Source organism: Canis lupus, chromosome X, assembly GCF_048164855.1.
Source record: "Canis lupus baileyi chromosome X, mCanLup2.hap1, whole genome shotgun sequence".
In the NCBI taxonomy this organism is placed as follows: domain Eukaryota; kingdom Metazoa; phylum Chordata; class Mammalia; order Carnivora; family Canidae; genus Canis; species Canis lupus.
In genome coordinates, this window is record NC_132876.1 from 110,531,167 (window position 1) to 110,554,391 (window position 23,225).

The window sequence follows — 23,225 nt, forward strand, 5'->3', positions numbered from 1 at the left end:
GAAAGTTCTCCAAAGGGACAGAGGCTGACATCTTAGAAAGCCCTTCAAATTAAATGCAATGTAGTTCTAAATCTGTCCCTGCTGGTTATTTTTGAGAAATTACAAACACAGAAGCTTTTAAAAGCCAAGTAGAATTCACCCAGGTGCCCCTGAATGGCTCCATGCATTAAGCGTCTGCTTCTCTCTCCCTCCTTCTTCCTCTCCCTCTCGCTGTACTGAGCCCTCTCTGGATCTCTCAAATAAATAAATCTTAAAATTTTTTTTTAATTTAGGGGAAAAAAAAGTCAGCCTTTTGTAAAAGGGATTTACATTTATAAGGGAAATGTCCTTTGTAAGAGTGTCTCCCAATCTGGAACTGAAAGAAGACATGACTCTAAATCTCTAGAAATTGTTAACAGGCCTGAACTGAAATCTGCATAACAACCATACCCTTGTTTACAGTGCTTTTCCTGGTAACCTCCCAAAACTGACTCCCTACCTCCAATATCTTTTGTCTTTGGCTCAAGGTGGTATCTAAGGTAATGACTTCAGCCATTTCAGAGTTACAGTTTTCCTGGGTCTCTCCCTGGTTTACAGAAGTTATACATATTATTAAAAGTTGCTTGAGTACTTCTTGTTAATCTCATGTCAATTTCATTCTTAGACCAGCTAGAATAATTTTAAAAAGTAGAAGTAAACTTCTCTTCCCCAATAGTTCCTAAACTTAGTGATACCATTAAACTTTTAAATCAGAAAGCACTGTTGCAAGAGGTAGGAGGGGACTTTAGAAGAGATAGAAACTTGGAGACCAGCAGAACAACTAGAATTAGTATTGCAAAAGGCCAGGTAAGAGAGTACAGACTTTAATTAAGGTAATAAGAGTGATGAGAACAAAGGCAAAAGAAATGTAGATAAAATTACATTTCCTTACAACTTACAGCCCACCGACAAACACTTGAGACAGGCAGCGTATGACATTCCTCAAAGAACACACAACCTTCTTAATGCTTTGCTAGAGGCAAAAAGTAACCTTTGCTGACAAAAGCCAGACCTCCAGGATCCTGAAGTCTTCTTTAACATATGAAAATTCTTTTGGAAACTTCCTTTGTCTTTACCCGCCCCCCCCCCCCCAACTTAAAGTATGTAATCAATTACTCCCCACAATCCCAAGGCAGCTCTTACGTCCACGGGTCCTGTCCGATGCCTTAATAAAAACACTGTTTTGCACCAAAACCGCCTCAAGAATTCTTTGAGGGGCGCCTGGGTGGTTCGGCAGTTGAGCATCTGCCTTCAGCTCAGGTCGTGATCCCAGGATCCTGGGATCCAGTCCAGCATCAGGCTCCCAGCAGGGAGCCTGCTTCTCCCTCTGCCTAAGTCTCTGCCTCTCTCTGTGTGTCTCTCATGAATAAATAAACAAAATCTTTAAAGAAAAAAAAAAAGAATTCTTTCTTGATTGTTTGCTCCCAGACCACATAACAACAATAGCAGAGATGGAAATAGGATATTTTTCAGGGAAATAATTAACACATATCATAATCTTGGAATTTTTCTGTTACCATACTAGACCATGATGTGAATAATCACTGCCAGAAATGCCTAGAAAAATGGATAAAATCTAGACTGATACTGTCAAGGGGACAAAAATGATTATTTTAATCTGTAGAGATTTCATTTCATTAGAATTAAAGTTCCCTTGATGGCCTACTTTTTGTATACCATCTTCTCCCTCTAGGTCTTTAAAAAATACCACAATTCTTACACTTAAATAAAATTAGATGTCAGAGACTAAATTAGGCAAGAAGTAAAATTGAAATTCTGTTTTAAACAAAGGATCTTTCTAGTCAAAGAAGTAAAAAGCGTTGGTTTCACACACCTCACTTATAACTAGGATTTTTCTGGACTACTGATTAAAGATAAGATACTGAAATGAAAGACTGGTAAGGAGGGGCACACAAAACTCTTTTGTGAAGCCATTACTTTTAGAGGTTTCTTTGGTTTTCTTTTTTTGTTTGTTTTTATTTCCTTGAGACAGCGAGAAAGCACAAGCGGGGGAGCAGACACCCGGCTGAGCAGGGAGCTCTATGTGGCGCTCAATCCCAGGACCCTGGCATCACAACCCCAGCCAAAGGCAGATGCTTAACCAACTGACTGAGCCACCCACGCACCCCAGCCATTACCTTTTGTACAGTATCTTACTCTATCTTCTGTGAGGTCACAACAACAAATAACATAAGACATCTTCAAAGTCACTAAGCAAGGGATCTTGGATACTTCAAGAACTTTTGTTTTAAATGTATATACAGTTGACCCTTCAACAACACAGGGATTGGGAGTACTGACCCCTGCCTGCACAGTCAAAAATCGATGTGTGACTTTGACCCCCCCCTTAACCAGAAGCCATACCAATAACATACACAGTTGATTAACACATTTTGTAGGTTATATGTATTATATACTGTGTATTCCTAAAATAAACTAGAGAAAAGAAAATGTTATTAAGAAAATCCGAAGAGGGGCACCTGGGCGGCTCAGTGGTTGAGCGTCTGCCTTCGGCTCAGGTGGTGATCCCAGGGTCCTCCATCAGGCTCCCTATAGGGAACCTGCTTCTCCCTCTGCCTATGTCTCTGCCTCTCTTTCTGTGTCTCTCACGAATAAATAAAATCTTTTTTAAAAAATCATTTAAAAAATACATTTACAGTAATATAATCTATTTATTGAAAACTATCCACATATGGATGGTCCCATCCAGTCCAAACCCATGCTGTCCAAGGGTCATCTGTAATTCACAATAATTACCTGCCTTGCATATTCTAGTAAATAGTCTTCAATTGTGTGCACAATGTGGCACACTCAAAAAAGTTACTTTTCCTTTTGTCATGAAAGCATAGAAGCATCTGTCCTATTAAAATTCAGTTTTGATCTGCATATAAAGAAAATTTTCTAATACATAAAATAAGTATTATGTATACCTCTTAATACAAATTCCTAATTATAGCCAATTGTCCATCCAGAGGGAAAGCCCAAGAAACATTCCAAAATTCAAAAAATAAACTTAGTATGAAAGGATACTTCATTGCCAAATGGAGCAAAATTGTTCCAGATTAAGGTACCAAATGCTATATCTTATTGCCCAATGAGATAAATATAAAAGGTACCACAACCTTATCCTTTAATTCATATTATCACCTTCCCATCTTGCCAAGTAACAGAAATTACCTTATTTATATGACATAGTGTATATTAATTCATGGATTTATAGGATATTCTTATACATTCTCCTAAGCAATGTTAGCATTTTATTTTAGGGCTTATGACCTAACCTATACTAAGACACTATGAAGACTCTTACAATATTTCAAATCTTTTACCTTTTCATATGTTACAAAAATTAAGGATCCACTTGACCACGAAGAGAAATATATTAACACATTTCAAAAAAACCTTGATTGCCTTGTCTAATTTTTTCTCTATATAAGATGTCAATCATTATTTCCCTGGGCCTCACCCACATTCCTTAAAAAAAAAAAAAAAAAAAAAGGAAGAAGAAGAAGAAGAAAGAAGAGGAGAAGACAATGATCACGACAAATTCCACCTAGAGTTCCAGAAGCCAGTCCTACCTATCATGGGACACTGGCCCTTGGCCACAGCTTACTGGACTAAAGAAAAAGCCTGTGGCTAAAGCCAGAACTATAATATTCTCCTATCTGGGAGATGGGAATTCAAACTCAGAGACCAATTAGCTATTAGAGAACTGAAGAAGATCCTGTAAACTCAAGGGCTTAGACTGCTATTTTAAGGCAGCTGTAACATACTAACTGCAAGTGAGTATGTGACAAATTTGAAAATGACTTAAAAAGAAGCAATTCTGAGACAAGGAGTGAGAGAAGCAATTGCTTGATTATTTCTTTCAATTAAGTCCAGGCAATATCCCAGGTTCTTACAATAAAACCTCATTTTACTTACTTATGTTTTGTTAAGGAAATTTCTATTCCTTAAGAGACTGTTTAATTATAATACGAAGTGTATCACATTAATATATTAACATATGTATTAAATAATCAATTTGGCTAATCTAACAGAGACCCAAAATAACAGTGGCTTAAATAAAAGAGTTGTTTATTTCTCTCTCATGTAAAAGTCTGGATGAGTGTCCAGTGCTTTCTAGCTCACAGACCAAGATATCTGCCTCAGCTCTCACCATTTTGCCTGCATCTCAGACACAGGGAAGAGGAAAAAGTGGGGTACAAGAGGGGCAAAACTCCTTTGTTCTTAAAGAACACCACAAAATATGTGCCCAGAGATTCCATTCATATTGTATTAGCCAAGACTTAATCCTATACCCACACACCTGGCTGCAAAGGAGACTGGGAAATGTAGTCTTTATCTGGGAGGCAAGCACCTGCTAAAAAAACATCAATTACCATAGTAAAAGTGAACAGATATTGGAAGTCAACTTAAAATATGTCAGTCTATGTTAGGTCTAAGCAATACATCTAACTCTCCAGAATACTTCAGTCATTATCAGTGAATAGTCTTTTAAAAGAAAATTAGGAAAAAATAAATTAATAAATAAAAGAAAATTAGAAGAGATTCTCCAACCCTTAAGAAGAAAAAAAAAAATGAAAATTAAATGAGAAAGAGATAAATGAACCACCGCCACACACTCACATTATGGACTGCAGGAAGGAGATAAATGAAAACTATTTCAGCATTTTCTATCTTTTATCATGTCCTTACTCTCTTACCCTCTCAGACTATTCATTAAAAAAAAAAATTCCAGAGCTAGTAGGCATGTATGTTACACATGCACTGCAAAAGACAGAAGGCAGACCTGGAAGGGAAAGGGTGCAGTGGGAATCTGAGAATAGCAGACCACTTAATTTTGCTGGCCGAATGTATCAATGTAGCTGACAAAATTTTGAGACTGTATTTCAAAGAGCCTTGAAGTTCTCAAAATCTCTTGCAAAAAGTTACCTCTTTTTATTCACCATTAGTAGAGTGGAGTATGAACATATCAGAAACTCAACACAATCTTATGACACATTTGGTTACTTTTAACTCCACATCCACCAAAGACTATGTAGAACTATTCATATTTAAATTCTGTACCTGTTTCTTTCTCAAAACTTGAAGATTTTCTGACCCGGAATTCATTTATTTGTATTGTAAAATTCTAAGAACAACAGGAAAAATCAGTGAATAAAGAGAAATTACATAGCAAAATACATTAGGAAAAGGCCATTCTATTAATTAAAAAAGTATACCATTTTAAATTCTCAAGTGATGATAGCATGTGAACATTTCCTCAGTAAATACCATAAGAAAATGGAGATCTTGAGGCTCAAAATACAACATCCCCACCATCTACTGATTAAATGAGGCCAAAAGAGATGCCCAAAATGGGAAACTCAATGTATTGGATCATTCTATTGTGAACTTGATCCAGGTAGAAACTGTGTTTCCCAGAATTCCCTTCCCGGTATGGTACATCAACTTAGAGATGGCCAAACTCTTAGAAGGTCTTTATGGTCAGACATGGTGAGGACAATATAGATGCATCTGGCAGGTTTCAGCTTGTCCTCACCTTCGTCTTGTTCCATGTCCAGCTTTTCTTCCTCACCTAACCAATAGTGGCCCAAGACCCATCAACTAGAGACAGGCTGTTGGCTTTGGATCCACCAAGGAAGTAGCTACATGGAGGTAAGAGCCTCCCACAGACCTCTCCACAACCACCCTCTTTGCATTCCCACTTTGATGGCTGTACTCACGTGGCTTGTTAAAATTTTCCCAGTAAGCTCTGACTTACACACCTGTACCAGTGCTTCAGGAGGATCTATTAGTGATTGTTTTTCTTTTTCTTAAAGACTTATTTATTGGGAGTTGGGGGATAGGTAGAGGGAGGAGAGACAGAATCTTTTTTTTTTTTTTTTTTGAGAGACATAATCTTAAGCAGGCTCCATGCTGGCATGGAGCCTGACACAGGGCTTGATCCTACAACCCTCAGATCATGACCTGAGCAAAAACCAAGAGTCATGTGCTCAATTGATTGAGCCATCCAGGCACCCCAGTGATTATTTTCTTATCCATCCCCTTCCCGATTTTCACATCCTCAGTAACTCTACAATTGTATATAGTCTGCTTACTATGATAAATCCCTTATCCCAGAATACTCACAGTGGCTCTATTTCTTAGAATGAATCTTGAGTAATACACTCAAAATTCAGCAATTTATAATCCAGCAGTATTGACAAAAAGGATTTAATTACTAAAAGCCATTTCTCTGTTACTACTAAGCTGAATTCTTCCTAAGATAACCAGGTTCACTCCACCAATACACTTCTATATGTGAGAAATGTTCACTGCTTTCTATCAAGGCATTCCTAAAAGGACTGACTGCTCAGTTCCTTTTATTTCCCTACATATAGAACATTAAAAAAAAAAAAACATACTAAATAATCCAAATTATAGTATTTATTTATCCTAAGTTGTTTTGCTAAAAATGTTAATAGTTCTTTTATAAGTGTTGTTTAACCAACTTTGTCATTTGAGAACTTGCTAAGAGACAAATGGACTAAAACTTACTAATTTTTAAGATATCTTCTCTGAAATGAGCCCATGAATTCTAAAAATAAAATTATGAAACTGCAAAACTTATAATCATTAGAAACACCTTCCCTCCAAAAAAGAAACTAATATATACTAAGCACTCAAGTCCTGAACTACACACTCATAAGTCTGAATTCAACAATTCTTTTTTAAGTCACCTTTTCTAAAGATTCCCCAAGCCCTATTTGGAAGTTAACAACCGTAACAACCTAACATACATTTTCATACAGCTTTAAGAAATTATTTCATATTTTTTATAAGTATGGCATTAAAATATCCTATAGTTAGCCTACCTTATTCAAGGGCATAAAAACAACTCACAATTGAAATGACATTCTGCCATGAGTAAGAACAATAATTAAATACAGATTCAAGGACTGATCTCTAAAGCATTACTTATAAGTGAGAAAATTTATTACAGTTCACCAGTGAACAACACAAATTTGAACTGTGAGGGTCCACTTTTAAACAAATTTTTTGTTTTTTTATTTACCTATTTATTTACCTGAGAGAGAATGCATGTGGGGGTGGGGGTGCAGAGGGAGAAGGGGAGAGAGAATCTCCAGCAGATTCCCTGCTGAGCTCAGAGCCTGATTTAGGACTTGATCTCATGACCCTGAGATCATGACTTGAGCCAAAACCAAGAGTTAGACACTTAACCAACTGAGCCACCCAGGTGCCCCTACACAATTTTTTAAAAATAAATATGCTGGAAAATTGGAGAGTTGCAACAATTTGAAAAACAAACCACATAGCCAAAACTATCAAAAAATTTAAGAAAAACATATGTTCTGGATGCACAAAATATATGTACATACTAGTCTGCTATATCATTTACTACCATAATATATACACAAATCTATTATAAAAAGTTAAAATTTACCAAAAGTTATGCACACACACACCATACATGGTACTATTCAGTCAAGAGAAATGTAAACAAATGTAAAGATGTAGTATTAAATCGTAACTGCATAAAACTGTAGTACATATTGTACTACTGTAATAATTTCCTAGCCACTTTCTGTTGCTTTTGAGGTGAACTCAACTGCTGTATCTTCTTAAAATGCCATGTGACACTAAGCATCTCTGTGTGAGCAGTTAACCCCTCCAGTAAATTGCTTATCACAGTAAAAAGTGATCTCTCACAGTTCTCACGTAGTGTTTAGTGCAATTCTATAAACCATGAATAACACCATGGGACCCATAAAAAGTGCCACTAGTAATGCTGGAAGTGATCCCAAGAAGCAGACAAAAGTCATGACTTTACAAGAAGTTGAATTGCTGGATATGTACCGCCTAGATTGAGGTGTGCAGCTGTGGTTGCCCTACGTTTTAAGATAAATAAATCTAGAGGACCACTGTAAAAAAAAAAAAAAAAAAAAGGATGCATGAAGCCATCACTGCAGCTACACCACAGGCACAAAAAACTTGCACTTTTTGTGAAATAGCTTTTTATCACACATTGAAAATGCAGCTTTGGAGTGCCTGAGTGCCTCAGTCAGTTGAGCGTCCAACTCTTGATATTGGCTCAGGTCATGATCTCAAGCCCCACATCAGGCTCTAAACTGGGCATGGAGCCCGCTTGAGATTCTCTCTCTCCCTTTGCCCCTCCATGCCTGCTCAGGCTCGCTCTCTCAAAAGAAAAGAGGAGAGGAGATAGGAGGGGAGAGTAGGGAGGAGGGGAGAGGAAGAGGAGATAAAGGAAAGGGAAGAGAGGAGAGGAGAGGAGAGGAGAGGAGAGGAGAGGAGAGGAGAGGAGAGGAGAGGAGAGGAGAGGAGGAAAAGATAAGAAAAAAGGGAATAAAGAATAAAGCTCTTTTGTGAGTCCAGGATTCCTATAGACTCTAATATGATTCAAGAAAAAGCCAAGTCATTATATGACAACTTAAAGCAAAAGGAAGGTAAAGGATCTAAAGCTGGAGAATTTAATGCCAGCAAAGGACAGTTTGATGATTCAGAAAGAGGTCTGGTTTTAAAATTGTCAGGATAGCAGGAGAAGGAGGTTATGTCCATCAAAATGCAGCAGACAAGTTCCCAGATGCCTTTAAGAAAATCATTGAGGATTACAGATAAGGGGCATGGACACTGAGAGACCCATCCCCATCCCCTTTTTAAAAGTTGAATATAAAAAAAAAAAAAAAAACTGATGAACACTTTAGCAACCTGACAACTTATTTACATAGAGAAAATAGTTCTTTCAAGTTATGCAAAAATAACACATTAATTCTAGGTACATCCTTAGAGGTGGGGGTTTTGTTCATAATAATGATGTCAAAAGACTAAACAGACTAGTCCAGTGGTACAGGGCATAAAAACCTCCTGAGTAAAAGTCCTACTTCAGTTCCTTTCCTGTGTATGTTAAACAAAACGTAGCTAACTCTTGGCATTTGAAACTAGAGAAGGCAATTAAAGATAAGTATTCAGCTTTCAGTTCTGGGTGTAATATGTGGATCAAAAGGGAGATGAGGAATGGCACTGTATTAGAGTGGCAAAAGTGTTAAACCATTGAGGGAAAATATTAGGAAAAGAAATCTAGATTCATGATAACGAAGCAATTGTTTTCTGTAAAATGGAGATAAACAGTAAAGGGTAGATAGGGCCAGCACTGCTTACTTGCCTTTTTTGGCCATAAAAAGGAGTTTATTATTAATTTCATTTTAGGAGAATGTTGATAGCCACTGGCCCTTGGATTCAGTGCTCATGTTCACTGTTAAAGAGGTTCAAGAAACTAGATTATTTGTTCATTTATGTACCTATTGTCTGTTCCCTGCTAGAAGGTAAGCTTCACAAAGTCAAGTCTATTTGTTGAATCAAAAACAATGAAGAGGGTTGTGGTAGAGATGAAAGAATGTATGTAAAGCCCTCAGGGTTGACCATGAGCATTGCTTAACTAAATGTAAATTGAGTTCACCTACAGCCAATATGAGTTATCTGGCAGATTTAAACTTTTGCATTAAGTCTTGTCAAGTGTAAATTTTTGAAAACTTTTGAATAAAGTTGATTTATAAGGGGGGAGGGAAATCATTAAGGAAAAAGGATATCTGACTGAACAGGTTTTTAATGCAGACAAAAAGTGCCCTCTTCTGGAAAAAAAAATACCACAAAGGACATTTATTAGTAACAAAGAGAATTAAGCACCAGGATTTAAGGCAGAAAGAGATTGGCTAACTCTGTTGTACAATGCAGTTAGGTATATAATCAGGACTAACCTTATAAAGTTGTTACCTCCCACCCTTGCCAAACCTTGAAGGGAAAAAATAAACACCAGCTGTCAGTCTTTTGGCTATACAACAAGAAGGCCTAGGCAATGACAACCCTTTTTCTGGACTGATTCCATGGATGCTTTGTCTCTAAAATCAGGCTAGTAAGGGACTGCCTTGCCTTTTAAAGTACTTTGACTTTGGACAATGTGCCCCTGACTACCCAGAACACCATGTGTTCAACATCAAAGGCACTGAAGTGATCTACTTGCTCCCAAATACAACATCTGTTTCAGCCTCTAGATCAGAGGGTGATAAGGATCTCCAAGGTTCACTACACACGGTATTTTATGGAAAGGACTATCAACACTATGGAAGCAAACTCTGATAGACATCATTTCATCAAAGTCTGGAAGGATTATCCCATTGAAGATGCCACCATTACAGAAAAAGCCATGAAAACCATCAAGCTGGAAAAAAAATCCTGGCAGAGAAAATTGTGTTGAGATGTTCTGAGTGACTCCACACAGGCATTTCGACAGAGCCAATCAAGCAAACCATGAAGGAGATTGTAGATGGGGGTGGGGGAGGTAAAAGACCTTCAAGATACAGAGCTTGGAGAAATTCAAGAGTTAACCGACACCACATCAGGGAAGTTAACAGAAGACAATTGAAGTCTTGTTGAGTGCCTCCCAACCAGTACCAGATGATAAGGATAAAGACGTTAAAGAAGCAGTACCAGAAAACAAATCGACATTAGACAATCTGGCAGAAGGGTTCTGATTATGAAAGGCTGCTTTTCACTTAAAACTTAGACCTTTCTATGATATGGGCACTAAAACTCAATCAAACAGTTGTAGTACCATATCAAATCATTTCTAGGAAAATGAAAAAGCAACAAAGTCAGACAGAAATTATGATATATTTCCATAAAGTTACACAGAGTGTGCCTGCCTCTCCTGCCTCCCCTTCCATCTCTTCAGCCTCTGCCACCCCTGAGACAAAACCAATTCCTCCTCTTTCTGCTCCTCCTCTTCAGCCTACTCAACATGAAGACCAAAAGGATGAAAACCCTTATGACCCACATCTACTTAATTATAATCATCATGCCATACAGTTAACTTTTCTGTTGTGTGTCTTCATATGAACATCTAATAACCATACATCAGGAACTGTACAAAATGTTTTTGTGGCATCATCATTGCCTAAGTACTCATCATATACAACATCATGTGCAAGAGTTATATGGAAGTGGGTAGCCTATCCTTAAATAGACACAAGGTAAGTGATGTTTAATAAAAAAATTAGTGTTAGTTTTCTTACTGTTTTATGACTTTGCTTTCAAAGAATTACATTACTGTATAGTATTGCCTCTCTCATAATTGGAGAAAGTGCCTATTAGCCTATCATCACAGATAAGTGGTTTTTTAAAAATGTAACAATGTCAGGATGCTTGGGTGGCTCAATCGGTTGAGTGACCAACTCTTAATTAAGAGCTTGTTTAAAAAATTCTCTCTCCCTCTCCCCCTCCCCACCACCCTAAAAAATAATAATAATAAAAATGTAACAATGTCTCCAGTACTGTGTATCTGGTCTCATATAAGACAATATTGATACAGGTACTGACACAGATGATTCATCTTATAAACAGATGACATAAACTTGCAGTATCAATAAATACACAACAGTACTAGGAATGTATTTTCTCTTATGATTTTCCTAACATTTTCTTTTCTCTACAAAATCTGTGTTAATTGACTTTATGTTATCAGTAAGGCTTCCTGTCAACAGTAGGCTGTTAGTAGTGAAGTTCTGGGGAAGTTACAAATTATTAAGATTTTATACTGTGTGGTGGGCGGGGGGATCAGTATTCTCAAGCCCCACGTTGTTCAAGAGTCAACTTGTATATATGAAAACCCAGCCCTATATATAGCTAGAATATGTATAGAGGGAAAGATTAGGAGATACTCTAATAAATGAACCCTTGTTTTACAAAAGAATTTGCTTCATAATTTATTTGAAAGATTCCAAAGAAGTGTTTAAAATTATTCCATCTAAAAAAACTCTGGGGACACCTGGGTGGCTCAGCAGTTTCAGCATCTGCTTTTGGCTCAGGGTGTGATCCTGGAGTCCAGGTATCAAGTCCCACATGGGGCTCCCTGCATGGAGCCTGCTTCTCCTTCTGCCTGTGTCTCTGTCTCTTTCTCTCTGTGTCTCTCATGAATAAATAAACAGAATCTTAAAAAAAAAATTTTTTTAACTCTGAAAAACAGAGTATCTTGTAAGATAGTGCTATTCTATAAAAATACATACAATAATTATAAAAGCCAGCACTTGTGTTTACTAAAGGTGCAGTATTGAATCCCTATCGACAAAATGGTATACAGATTACATTTTGACTGGAAAGGATTTCTTTAACCCCCTGCAAAATTCTCAACTCAAGAAAGACATACACAACTAATAAAATGATTCAGTAAACCACCAATGGTAAAAAAAATAATAATAATAAGTAGCATTTGATTTTATGTGGCTTCCTATAGAATCCTAAAACACTTACTAGATTAGATAAATTTTAGTTACAGTGCCAATACATTTTAAAATGAATAGAAAATACTCTGACTTAATTAAGGTCACTTTTGGGCAGCCCTGGTGGCTCAGCGGTTTAGCGCTGTCTTCAGCCCAGGGCGTGATCCTGGATACCTGGGGTGGAGTCCCAGGTCAGGCTCCCTGCATGGAGCCTGCTTCTCCCTCTGCCTGTGTCTCTGCCTCTCTCTCTCTCTCTCTCTCTCTCTCTCTCTGTGTCTCTCATGAATAAATAAATAAAATCTTAAAAAAAAAATTAAGGTCACCTTTTTTTTTTTAACTTAAATCAGTCTCACACCTCCATCCATTTGCTGTTTATAATTACAGCTATATAGTTTTTCAAACTGGAAAATTGCAAATTGAATTCAAATTTAGCATGCTATAAAATTAGAATAAGATTTTCCCCTAAACTTGATCTTTAAAAATTTTTAATCTAGAAGAATAATGAAATTATTTAACCAGCTAGATTGATTAAAGATACTAATTTTTTTTAAAAGAGCACATTTGAGTCATTACTTGCAAGCTTCAAAAAGTTTTAAAGTCTTAATGACAGTTCACACACATATGACATTAACTGAACACCTACCATGTGTAAAGCACGGTCAACGACATGGATGGGGAGGAGGTTCATTCTACAATGCTAATTACAGTTTTAGCTTTTGTTTGTTCACTCCCATAAATCACAAAATAGTCAATAGAACCCTTCCTCATTATAAATGCCCTTTTTTGCTGTTCCATCTCATTCCAGGACCAGGATGGTACAGACTCCCCCACAGAGATATCCCTACAGAAGTTGACTATTTGAAGTTGCAATCACTTTCCCAAGACTGATCAACATCTGTTGACTACCATGATAACAGCAGCCCAAAGACTCCTCCAGTTCCAAGAGTACTTCTACTGTACCAATTTTTCTTAAGTATCATTTTAGAAGTCTCACACCAGAAGTAGCCCAGGGACTTCTCCACTTCTGCAGAGGGCATTGGCATGCTTGGTTAGTGCTGTGTGGTGCTGACAGAGACAAATGCAGGAAAAACTCTTCAAACTGTGTGTGGGAGAGAAGTGGTATATGAGTGTCAATGTGGGCAGGTATCAGGTAGTGTTTCACAGAGGAAAATTCCAAGTTGACTACTAGGTGGATTGCAGCTGAGGGATCAGAGCCTTTTTAAATTTATTTATTAATGAGAGACACAGAAAGAGAGGCAAAGAAATAGGCAGAGGGAGAAGCAGGCTCCTCGAGGGCAGCCCAAAGTGGGACTTGATTCTGGGACTCTGGGACCATGCCCTGAGCCAAAGGCAAAGGCTCAACCACTGAGCCACCCAGGTGTCCTTCTTTTTACTCTACTCCTTTGAGGAATTCTTTAAACTATTGATAAGCTTTCATATATATATACAAGTCCTTGGGATACATTAAGAATTCTCATCATCACAATTAAATTTTAAATACTTAAAGATTTCATAAAATTTGTTTATACAGACTTTAGGAACATTTATGATGTCCCAAAAGATACTATTACCTTTCACTGGTCCTCATGACTGGTGAAGTACTCAGAGATTTAGGTTTAAATTCAAAGGTAATTCAGTCATGAGAATGGGATACAGTTTTAACTTTTCATTTAGGAAGAATTTATGCTTCCAATAATGCTAACTGAATAATTCAGACAAACCCTTCCACTGCAAACAATAAAAAGCTAGACAAAAAGATGACAACTGAGAATGAAGGGGAAAAAAAGGATCACTATTCACAGACTACACATAAAGAAAATCCAAAATAATCTACACATAAACTGTAAGAAAAAAATGAGTTTACCAAAGCTGAGGAATAAAAAAGATGTTGACTGATCAACATCTGTTGACTATCATAACAGCAGCCCAAAGACTCCTCCAGTTCACAGAAGCATGCAAAACACTGCCAGAGGACAAGCTACAACACGACTGATCCCTCGGGTCACCTGGGTGGCTCTGGTTGAGCGTCTGCCTTTGGCTCAGATTCTGATCCCTGGGTCCTGAGATGGAGTCCAGCAGGAAGCTTGCTTCTCCCTCTGCCTACTTCTCTGCCTCCTTCTCTGTGTCTCTCATGAATAAATAAATAAAATCTTAAAAATTCTTAAAAATAAAGTCAAAAAATGAATTTTTAATACCATTTACAATACCATAAAAAGATTTCAAATTGGGGCACCTGGCTGGCTCAGTCAGTAGAGCATGTGGCTCTTGATCTCGGGGTCATGAGTTTGAGTCCCACTTGGGTGTAGTGTAGACATTGCTTAAATAAACAAACTTTAAAAACACATATCAAATTTCTAGAAATAAAAAGAAAAGTGGAAAATTTTTACACAGGAAACTATAAAAAACAGTACATTACAAAATTAAAGGAAGCCTAGTAAGAGATATTTTATGTTCTTGAGACTTATGATAGTAAAGATATTAATTCTACCCAAATTGATTTAGATACCCAATACAACAAACCTAATCCATCTGAGTAAGTTTTTTAATGGAAATTTGCAGGTTTGGGAAGCCTGGATGGCTCAGGTGGCTAAGTGTCTGCCTTTGGCTCAGGTCATGATCCCAGGGTCCTGGGATCCATCCCTGCTCAGCAGGAAGACCTGCTTCTCCCTCTCCTTCTGCTCCTCCCCTCCTGTGCGCAAGCATGCTGACGCTCTCTATCAAATACATAAAATCTGAAAGAAAGAAGAAAGAAAGAAAGAAAGAAAGAAAGAAAGAAAGAAAGAAAGAAAGAAAGAAAGAAAGGAAAGAAACAAAGAAAGAAACAGAAATTTGCAGGCTTATTCAAAAATGTACATAGAAATGCAAGCAGCCAAGGAAAACAAGACAGTCTTGAAGAAGAACAAAAAGACTTTCTCTCTAGGTATCAGGACTTCTTATAAAGCACAGTCATTAAGACAGTATATTAAAGGGAAAAAAAAGGAGGCGCCTGGGTAACTCAGTGGTTGAGTGTCTGCCTTTGGCTCAAGTCATGATCCTGGAATCCTGGGATGGAGCCCCACATCGAGCTCCAGCGGGAAGTCTGTTTCTCCCTCTGCGTCTACCCCTCCGTGCTCATGCTTTCTCTCAATCTCTCTCAAATAAGTAAATAAAATCTTAAAAAAAAACAAAACAGTATATTGCACAAACAGATGAAAGAACAGAAAGAGAAATCACACATGAAATGGAAAAAAATCATACATGAAACAAAAATGGATGCTTATTGTACAACAAAGCTGCCACCACAGACCAGCAAGTAAAATTCAATCATTGCCAATAAATGGTGCTAAGTCATTTGGATATGCATAAGGAAAACAAAATTAAATTTGACCTCTATCTTAAAATATACATAAACATTAATTTCAGGTATATTATAGATCTCAGTGTGACAAAGTCAAAACATAAAGTTCTTAAAAGATAATATAAAAGAATATTCCTCTGAGCATACCAGCATCAACCATAAAGGATGGAGCATATAAACTAGACTATATTAAAATAACTAGGGCACCTGGTCACTCAGTTGAATATCCCACTCTTGGTTTCAGCTCAGATCATCTCAGGGTTTTGAAATCAAGCTCTGCTTTGCATTCTGTGCTCAGTGGGGAGAGGTGGGAGGTGTCTTGATCTACTTGAGATTCTCTCCCTCTGCCCCTCCCCCCTGCTTATACATGCATGTTCTAAAATAATCTTTAAAAAAAAAGAGAAAAAAAAAAAAGAGAGAACTTCTATTCACCAAAAAAAAAAAAAAAAAAAGAATGACCAGGTAAGCCACAAAGTAAAGCAGATATTATTATATAGTTTTTTTTTTAAATGGTCAACAGAAGCTGATGATAAAAAACAGAACTTTTAATGAATTACTTTTATTGTTTTTTTAAATTCTCTATAGAAAATGCACTGTTATTGTCAGAACCTGAGGCAGACCATACCCATCATTCCTAGCCCTTGATATACCACTAACTTTTAGAGATCTGCAATGTTTAAGTCTTCACCTGAGTAAAGTTACAGACATGTTGGCTTTATGACAATACACTAGACTGTTCACTGATGTCTTATATACCTTATTAAGTGCTTAACATCCTTCACTACAAAATAGTTTTAAAAAATCAAAGGGTAAATAAGTATACCTCCTGACTTAGAACATTTTAAAAAATGAGACAAAGATTAAATATCCTTAATATGTTAGGGTGATATTATGATACACAGTAAGAAATATATATATATATATATTTTTTTTTTTTTTTGGTCTGTCTTCCCTTAGAATTTCCTAAGTGATGACAGATGAGGGTGTCTCTTGTTATGGTAATGAGGTGATTTTTGGAAAGGCCCCTAGGTAACCTAAGGATAACTCCCCCATAAGAGAGTTAGACCTTTCACATCTACCCCCATCTCCCAGGAGGGGAGGAGCTAGAGATCCAGTTCAATCACCAATGGCTAATGACTTAATCAACCGTGCCTATATAATGAAGTCCCCAAAAAAGGAGTAAAGAATGATATTCAGAAAGCTTCTGGGTTGGTGAACACATGGAGATTTGGGGAGAGTCATGTTCAGACAGGGCATAGAAGCTCTGTGCCCTTCCTCCATACCTTGTCCTGTAACATGCATCTCCATTTCATTGTTCCATAGTTATATCCTTTTATAATAAACCAGTAATCTAGTTAAGTAAAATGTTTCTCTGAGTTCTGTGAGCCACTCTAGCAAATTAGTCAAAGCTAAGGAAGAGGGGATCCCTGGGTGGCGCAGCGGTTTGGCGCCTGCCTTTGGCCCAGGGCGCGATCCTGGAGACCCGGGATCGAATCCCACGTCAGGCTCCCGGTGCATGGAGCCTGCTTCTCCCTCTGCCTGTGTCTCTGCCTCTCTCTCTCTCTCTCTGTGACTATCATAAATAAATTAAAAAAAAAAAAAAAAAAAAGCTAAGGAAGGGGTTGTTGGAACTTCCAATCTATAACCAGCCAGTCAGAAGCCCAAGTGACCATACATGGACTTGGATTGTCCTCTTTAGAGGGTTATGGTGGGGCAGGCAGAGGCAATCTTTTAGGACTGAGCCCTTAATCTGTGGGATCTGATGCTATCTCCAGGTAGACAGTGTCAGAATTGAGTTGAACTGTAAGACACCCAGGTGGTATCTGGATACCATACCATACCACACACACACAAATGGAGTACAGAATCCTTGTTGATGATCAGAAGTTGCAATGGTCCCAGAATTGTAGTTAGCATCTCACAACTTTTCTTACAAAAAGAAAACAAGAACATATATAAATAGGACCTTCACAATAGAAATACAAATACCTAATAAATCTATGTAAACCTGTTCACTCTTACTAGTAATCAATTAAATAAAAAAAAATCATTTTTCACCTAACACGCTGGTAATGATTAAATTAACTGACAAACATCTAGTGTTCTTTCATAGGTATGGGAATATGAACTCATTCACTGCAAGTAGTAATATAAAGATTCCTGGAAGGTAATCTAGCAATATTTTAAATTTATGGGTACCATTTAATTCAAAACCTCATCCTACCACTAGAAATTTATGCTAAGGAAAACAGACAAATGGGCAAAGAAGGATACTGCAAAGGTTTTAGACTGCTGCAGTGCTGTTCAGAATAATCAAGAATAAAAACCTAATGTTAGTCAATGTAGGATTGATAAAGTAAATGATGTCATATTTTATGGAGAATCATGCCACTATTACTGAACTGTGTTTACTGATATAGAGTTATAATACCTTGAAGAAAAAATCATGCTAGAGAACATGATATATTCTGACAATGAAAAAATCCTTTCTTTTCTTTTTTTTAAACAAAAAGAAATGAGCAAACTATTCTACATCTTTGCTTGCTGCTTAAGAAATTCACTGGTACTAGGACGCCTTGGTGGCTCAGCCGTTGAGCATCTGCCTTCGGCTGGGATTGTGATCCCAGAGTCCTGGGATCAGTCCCGCATCGGGCTCCCTGCGTGGAACCTGCTTCTCCCTCTGCCTGTATCTCTGCCTCTCTCAGTGTCTTTCATTAATAAAGAAAGAAAGAATCTTAAAAAAAATAAAAAAGAAAGAAATTCACTGGTACTTAGCTGCCTATTTAAAAGAAGAATTCTGGAACTGGGTATTGAGTTCCTATGTATGAGACCATTTTATACCCAATATTAATTGGTTCTTATAAGACATTATCAGAATAACCTTGTTTTTCTAATAAAAGCCAAAATGTTTCATCTTTTTTTTTTAAAGATTGTATTTATTTACTTGAGGGGGGGAGGGAGAGGGAGAAGCAGACTCCCTACTGAGCAGGGAGGCCCAACACCCACCCCAGGACTTTGAGAATCATGACCTGAACCAAAGCCAGATCCCCAACCGACTGAGCCATCCTGGCACCCCTACAATGTTTCATCTTAAATATAGTTGGAGTTCTTCTCTCAAACTAACGTTGGCAAACAGGGTATCTCATACTGTTTCACCACAGATTTCCTCTGTAATTCCTGATATGGAGAAGCTGTTTTTATGACCATGTGAAATGAAACTGCCATGTTTAGCAATTAGCTGCTTATATAAACAGTGTTTCAAAAAATCAATTTCTAAACATATATTAACCTGAATATAATCTTTCACACATGAAACACTAACAAGATCAATTTAATTTGCTTAAGGAATTTTCAGAACTATGTAATTCCATGTATATAAAACTGAATTTAAATCAATGGATACTCCAAGACTTAAACAGAAAAATGTATTGCTTCTCTCTAAGGTGGAATTTGAGGGGATTTTGCTTTCTTTTTCACCTTTCTTAGTGTCCAATTTTCTTGTAATTAGTCTGTATCAATCAGGAGAAGAAGCTATCGGTTTCTAGAAAAATTTTCATCCTTCAAACCTCACTTCCTGTACCATGTGGCATCTCACCTTCTGCCTGCACTGTATCACCAGGCACCACTATACTCTCACCCAACACCAGGTCCAATGCCTCAGCGTCTTCTCAGATCATTGTCTGTCTGGACACCTACCCAGCTGACTGTCAAGGCTTATCTGGCCCAGCCATATTACTGTTGGGCACCAATCTCCTTTCAATTCCCAAGACTACTCCTCCCTTAATTTATCTCACAGCTTTCAGTATCTGAATTTTAATTCACCCAATAAGAGTCTGTCAGCTTACAGATGCTCAACATCACTAATCATCAGGGAAATGCAAATCAAAACCACAATGAGATATCACCTGACACCAGTCAGAATAGCTAAAATCAAAATGACAAGAAATAACAAGTGCTGGAGAAGATGGAAAGAAAAGGGAACCGGGGGGATCCCTGGGTGGCGCAGCGGTTTGGCGCCTGCCTTTGGCCCAGGGCACGATCCTGGAGACCCGGGATCGAATCCCACATCGAGCTCCCGGTGCATGGAGCCTGGAGCCTGCTTCTCCCTCTGCCTGTGTCTCTGCCTCTCTCTCCCTCTCTCTGTCTCTGTGACTATCATAAATAAGTAAGTAAGTAAATAAATAAATAAGTAAATAAATAAAGAAAAGAAAAGGGAACCGGGGATCCCTGGATGGCTCAGTGGTTTGGTGCCTGCCTTTGGCCCAGGGCATGGTCCTGGAGTCCCGGGATCAAGTCGCACATTGGGCTCCCTGCATGGGGCCGGCTTCTCTCTCTGCCTATGTCTCTGCCTCCCTCTCTCTGTGTCTCTCATGAATAAATAAAATCTTAAAAAAAAAAAAAAGAAAAAGAAAAGGGAAACTTGTACACGGTGGGAATGTAAACTGATGCAGCCATTGTGGAAAATAGTAGAGGTTCCTCAAAAAATTAAAAAAATAAGGGCACCTGAGTGGTTCAGTAAGTTTAAGCATCTGATTTTGAGTCCGGTCACGATCTTAGGGTCCTGAGATGGAGTCCTGCATCGAGCCCTGCCTTGGGCTCCCCGCTGAGTGGGTAGTCTATCTGTCCCTTGCCCTCTGCCCCTCTGCTCACTTGTGCTCCCCCTCAATAAATAAAATCTTTAAAGACAATTTAAAAGTAGGGGTACCTGGGTAGCTCAGTCAGTTAAGCATCTATCTGCCTTCAGCTCAGGTCATGATCCCAGAGACTTGGGATTGAGTCTCACATCAGGCTCCCTGTTCAGCAGGGAGTCTTCTTCTCCCTCTGCCCCTTCCCCTGCTCATACTTGCTCTTTCTCCCTCTGAAATAAATAAGTAAAATCTTAAAGAAAAAAAAATACAAAATAGAAATACCATATGATCCAAGAATTCCACTATTGGATATTTACCCAAAGAAAATGAAAACACTAATTCTAGGGACACCTGGGTGGCTCAGCGGTTAAGCATCTGCCCTCTGCTCAGGGTGTGATCCCAGAGTCCCGGGATTGAGTCCCACATCGGGCTCCCTGCATGGAGCCTACTTCTCCCTCTGCCTATATCTCTGCTTCTCTCTCTCTGTCTCTCATGAATAAATAAAATCTTAAAAAAAAAATTCTAAAAGATATACATCACTGTTTATTGTAACATTATGTACAATAGCCAAGATATGGAAGCAACCTAAGGGAAGGAAAATGTGGTGTACGCACACACAATGGAATACTACACAGCAACAACAACAACAACAAAAAAAGATGTGATCATGCCATCTAAGACAACATGGATGGACCTAGAGGGTGTTATGCTAAGTGAAATGATTCAGACTGAGAAAGACGAATACCATTATGAGTATTCCATAAATGTAATCTAAAAAAAGAAAAGAAACAAACAAAAAGCAGAATCAGACCTATAAATACAGAAAACAAACTGATGGTTTCCAGAAGGGAAGGTGGTGGGGGCTGGGCAAATCAGAGGAAGGAGAGAGAGAGATAACAGGCTTTCCAGTTATGGAATGAGTAAGTCACAGGAGTAAAACACAACATAAGGAACATAGTCAATGATATTCTAATTAGAAACATTAACAGGACAGATGATAGCTATACTTGTCATAAGCATAATGTAAAAACTTGTCAAATCACTAACTTGTACACAAGAAATTAATGTAACATTGTGTGTCGACTATACCCAAATAAAAAAAGATAGGGGCACCTGAGTGGCTTAGTCAGTTAAGTGTCTGCCTTGGCTGCAGTCGTGATCTCAGAGTCCTGGGATCAAGCCTGACATCAAGCTCCCTGCTCAGTGGGGAGTCTGCTTCTCCCTCTGCCTCTCCCCCCTACTAATGCTCTCTCTCTCAAATAAATAAATAAAATCTTAAAAGAAAATAGGCTTTGTGTTCAATGACTTTACCCAACTGTAGTGTTCTGAGCACATTTAAGATAGGCTGTTAAACTACAGTGTTCGGTAGGTTAGATGTATTAAATGAATTTTCTACTTACATTATTTTCAATTTACAATGAGTTTATTGGTAAAAATAACTCTTTTTCTAAGTCAAAAAAAGATCTGTATACTTTCCTGCTCCATGACTCCACCAAGCAATTCCCTTCTTCTGGCATGCAAACCATCCAAATCAAAACCCTTTCAAGATTGACCTCATACACTAACCCCCCTACATGAATGAACCCAAACATGGGTACATTCACCTCTCTGCAACCCAAGTAAGATGTGATATGTTGTGATATGGAGGTCCCACGCACTTTATCTGTAATTCTAGTAACAATATATTTGGACTTATATCATTATGTGTGTCTCCTACATCCCTTAGACTAGGATTACAAGTCTTGGGGTGCATAGGTGGATCAGTTGGTTGGGTGTCCAACTCTTGATTTCAGCTCAGGTCATGATCTCAGGGTTGTGAGATCAAGCCCCACATCTGGCCTAGTTTAAGATTCTCTCTCTCTCCCTCTGCCTCTCACCCCATCTCTCTCTCCCTCACTTAGGGGGAGAAAATCATCTTCATGAGTCTTTGGACATGGAGATGAATAGGACAGAACCTACCAAGTAAGAACTCAGTTTGAAACTTCCTGAACTGAACTGGTAGCATTTCAAAAGGATATTGTCCTTGATTTAACTACAAGACTTCACATTATAAGCCCTCAATAATAGCTAGTCATATCAATGCCATGCAAAGTACACTAGTTCCCATAGCAAAAGGCAACATGAAAACACTTAAAACAACTTACAAAGACAGGAACCAGTTTCTTCAAAGAACTATGGGTCTTGAAAGTCAATCAAAAGAAGAGATAGAATGTTTAGTTTTTATACTCCTTTAAGGCCATCTGAAAGATAGGATAAGTCTGAATTATTTTCAGATTCATTTGGAAATGGCCCCAAAGGTCTAGGACATGTAGTGGAGGAAATCGAATATTCAGACAGTAAATACATCTAGATAATAAACTTTAATCTTTAGTGCGGTACCAAAAAGAAAGCAACATAAACTAGTACAGCTACTTTAGAAAGTTGTTTGGTATACTGTATATATGCTATGGCTTAACAATTTTCCTCCTAGGTATGTACCCAAGACAAATGAAAGCATCTGCCCACTAAAAGATGTACATAGCAATTTATTTGCATTCGCCAAAACCAAGAAACCGCCTAAATATCCATTAACAAGAGAATGGATAAATTGTGTTTTAACATAAATCTGAGTTTTCCATAAAATGGAAATAAAAAGATTCAGGACACTTTTACTCCAATCATTGCAAATCACACTCACTGAGAAATCCACAGGAGTGAACAGTTCACATAAACATTTCTATGACATCCAATTATATCTCCCCTGAGAAATGACATGTAATACTACAAATATCAAATTTAGAAACCTGGAAATTTTCATTGTAGTGCATTGCATCAAACCATAGCCTTTGAACATAATGGGCCACCTGCTGAATTCTATTTGATAAGTGGTAAGAACCTAGGTAACAGTTCCTAAATGTTCAATGCTGAAAATTTTTTTTAAAAATCCTCCAAATCCGGGGAGCCCAG

General features: G+C 37.9%; 1 protein-coding gene across 19 annotated transcripts in view; it reads right to left on the reverse strand.

The window, feature by feature from the left end:
* CDKL5 (cyclin dependent kinase like 5) overlaps positions 1 to 23,225 on the reverse strand; it is a 213,662-nt gene that overhangs the window by 156,111 nt on the left and 34,326 nt on the right. For 6 of the 19 annotated variants that reach the window (XM_072816790.1, XM_072816774.1, XM_072816781.1 and 3 more), the window contains 2 exons: positions 22,424 to 22,519; positions 5,089 to 5,152 (listed from right to left, as the gene is read on the reverse strand). The exons of 4 other annotated variants lie outside the window; for them this stretch is intronic. The gene's annotated coding sequence lies outside the window, so the exon portion shown is untranslated. Of the gene's footprint in view, positions 1 to 4,327; positions 4,382 to 5,088; positions 5,153 to 22,423; positions 22,520 to 23,225 lie in introns of those variants that run through there. 9 more of the 19 variants (XM_072816786.1, XM_072816787.1, XM_072816778.1 and 6 more) reach the window with 5 other exon arrangements.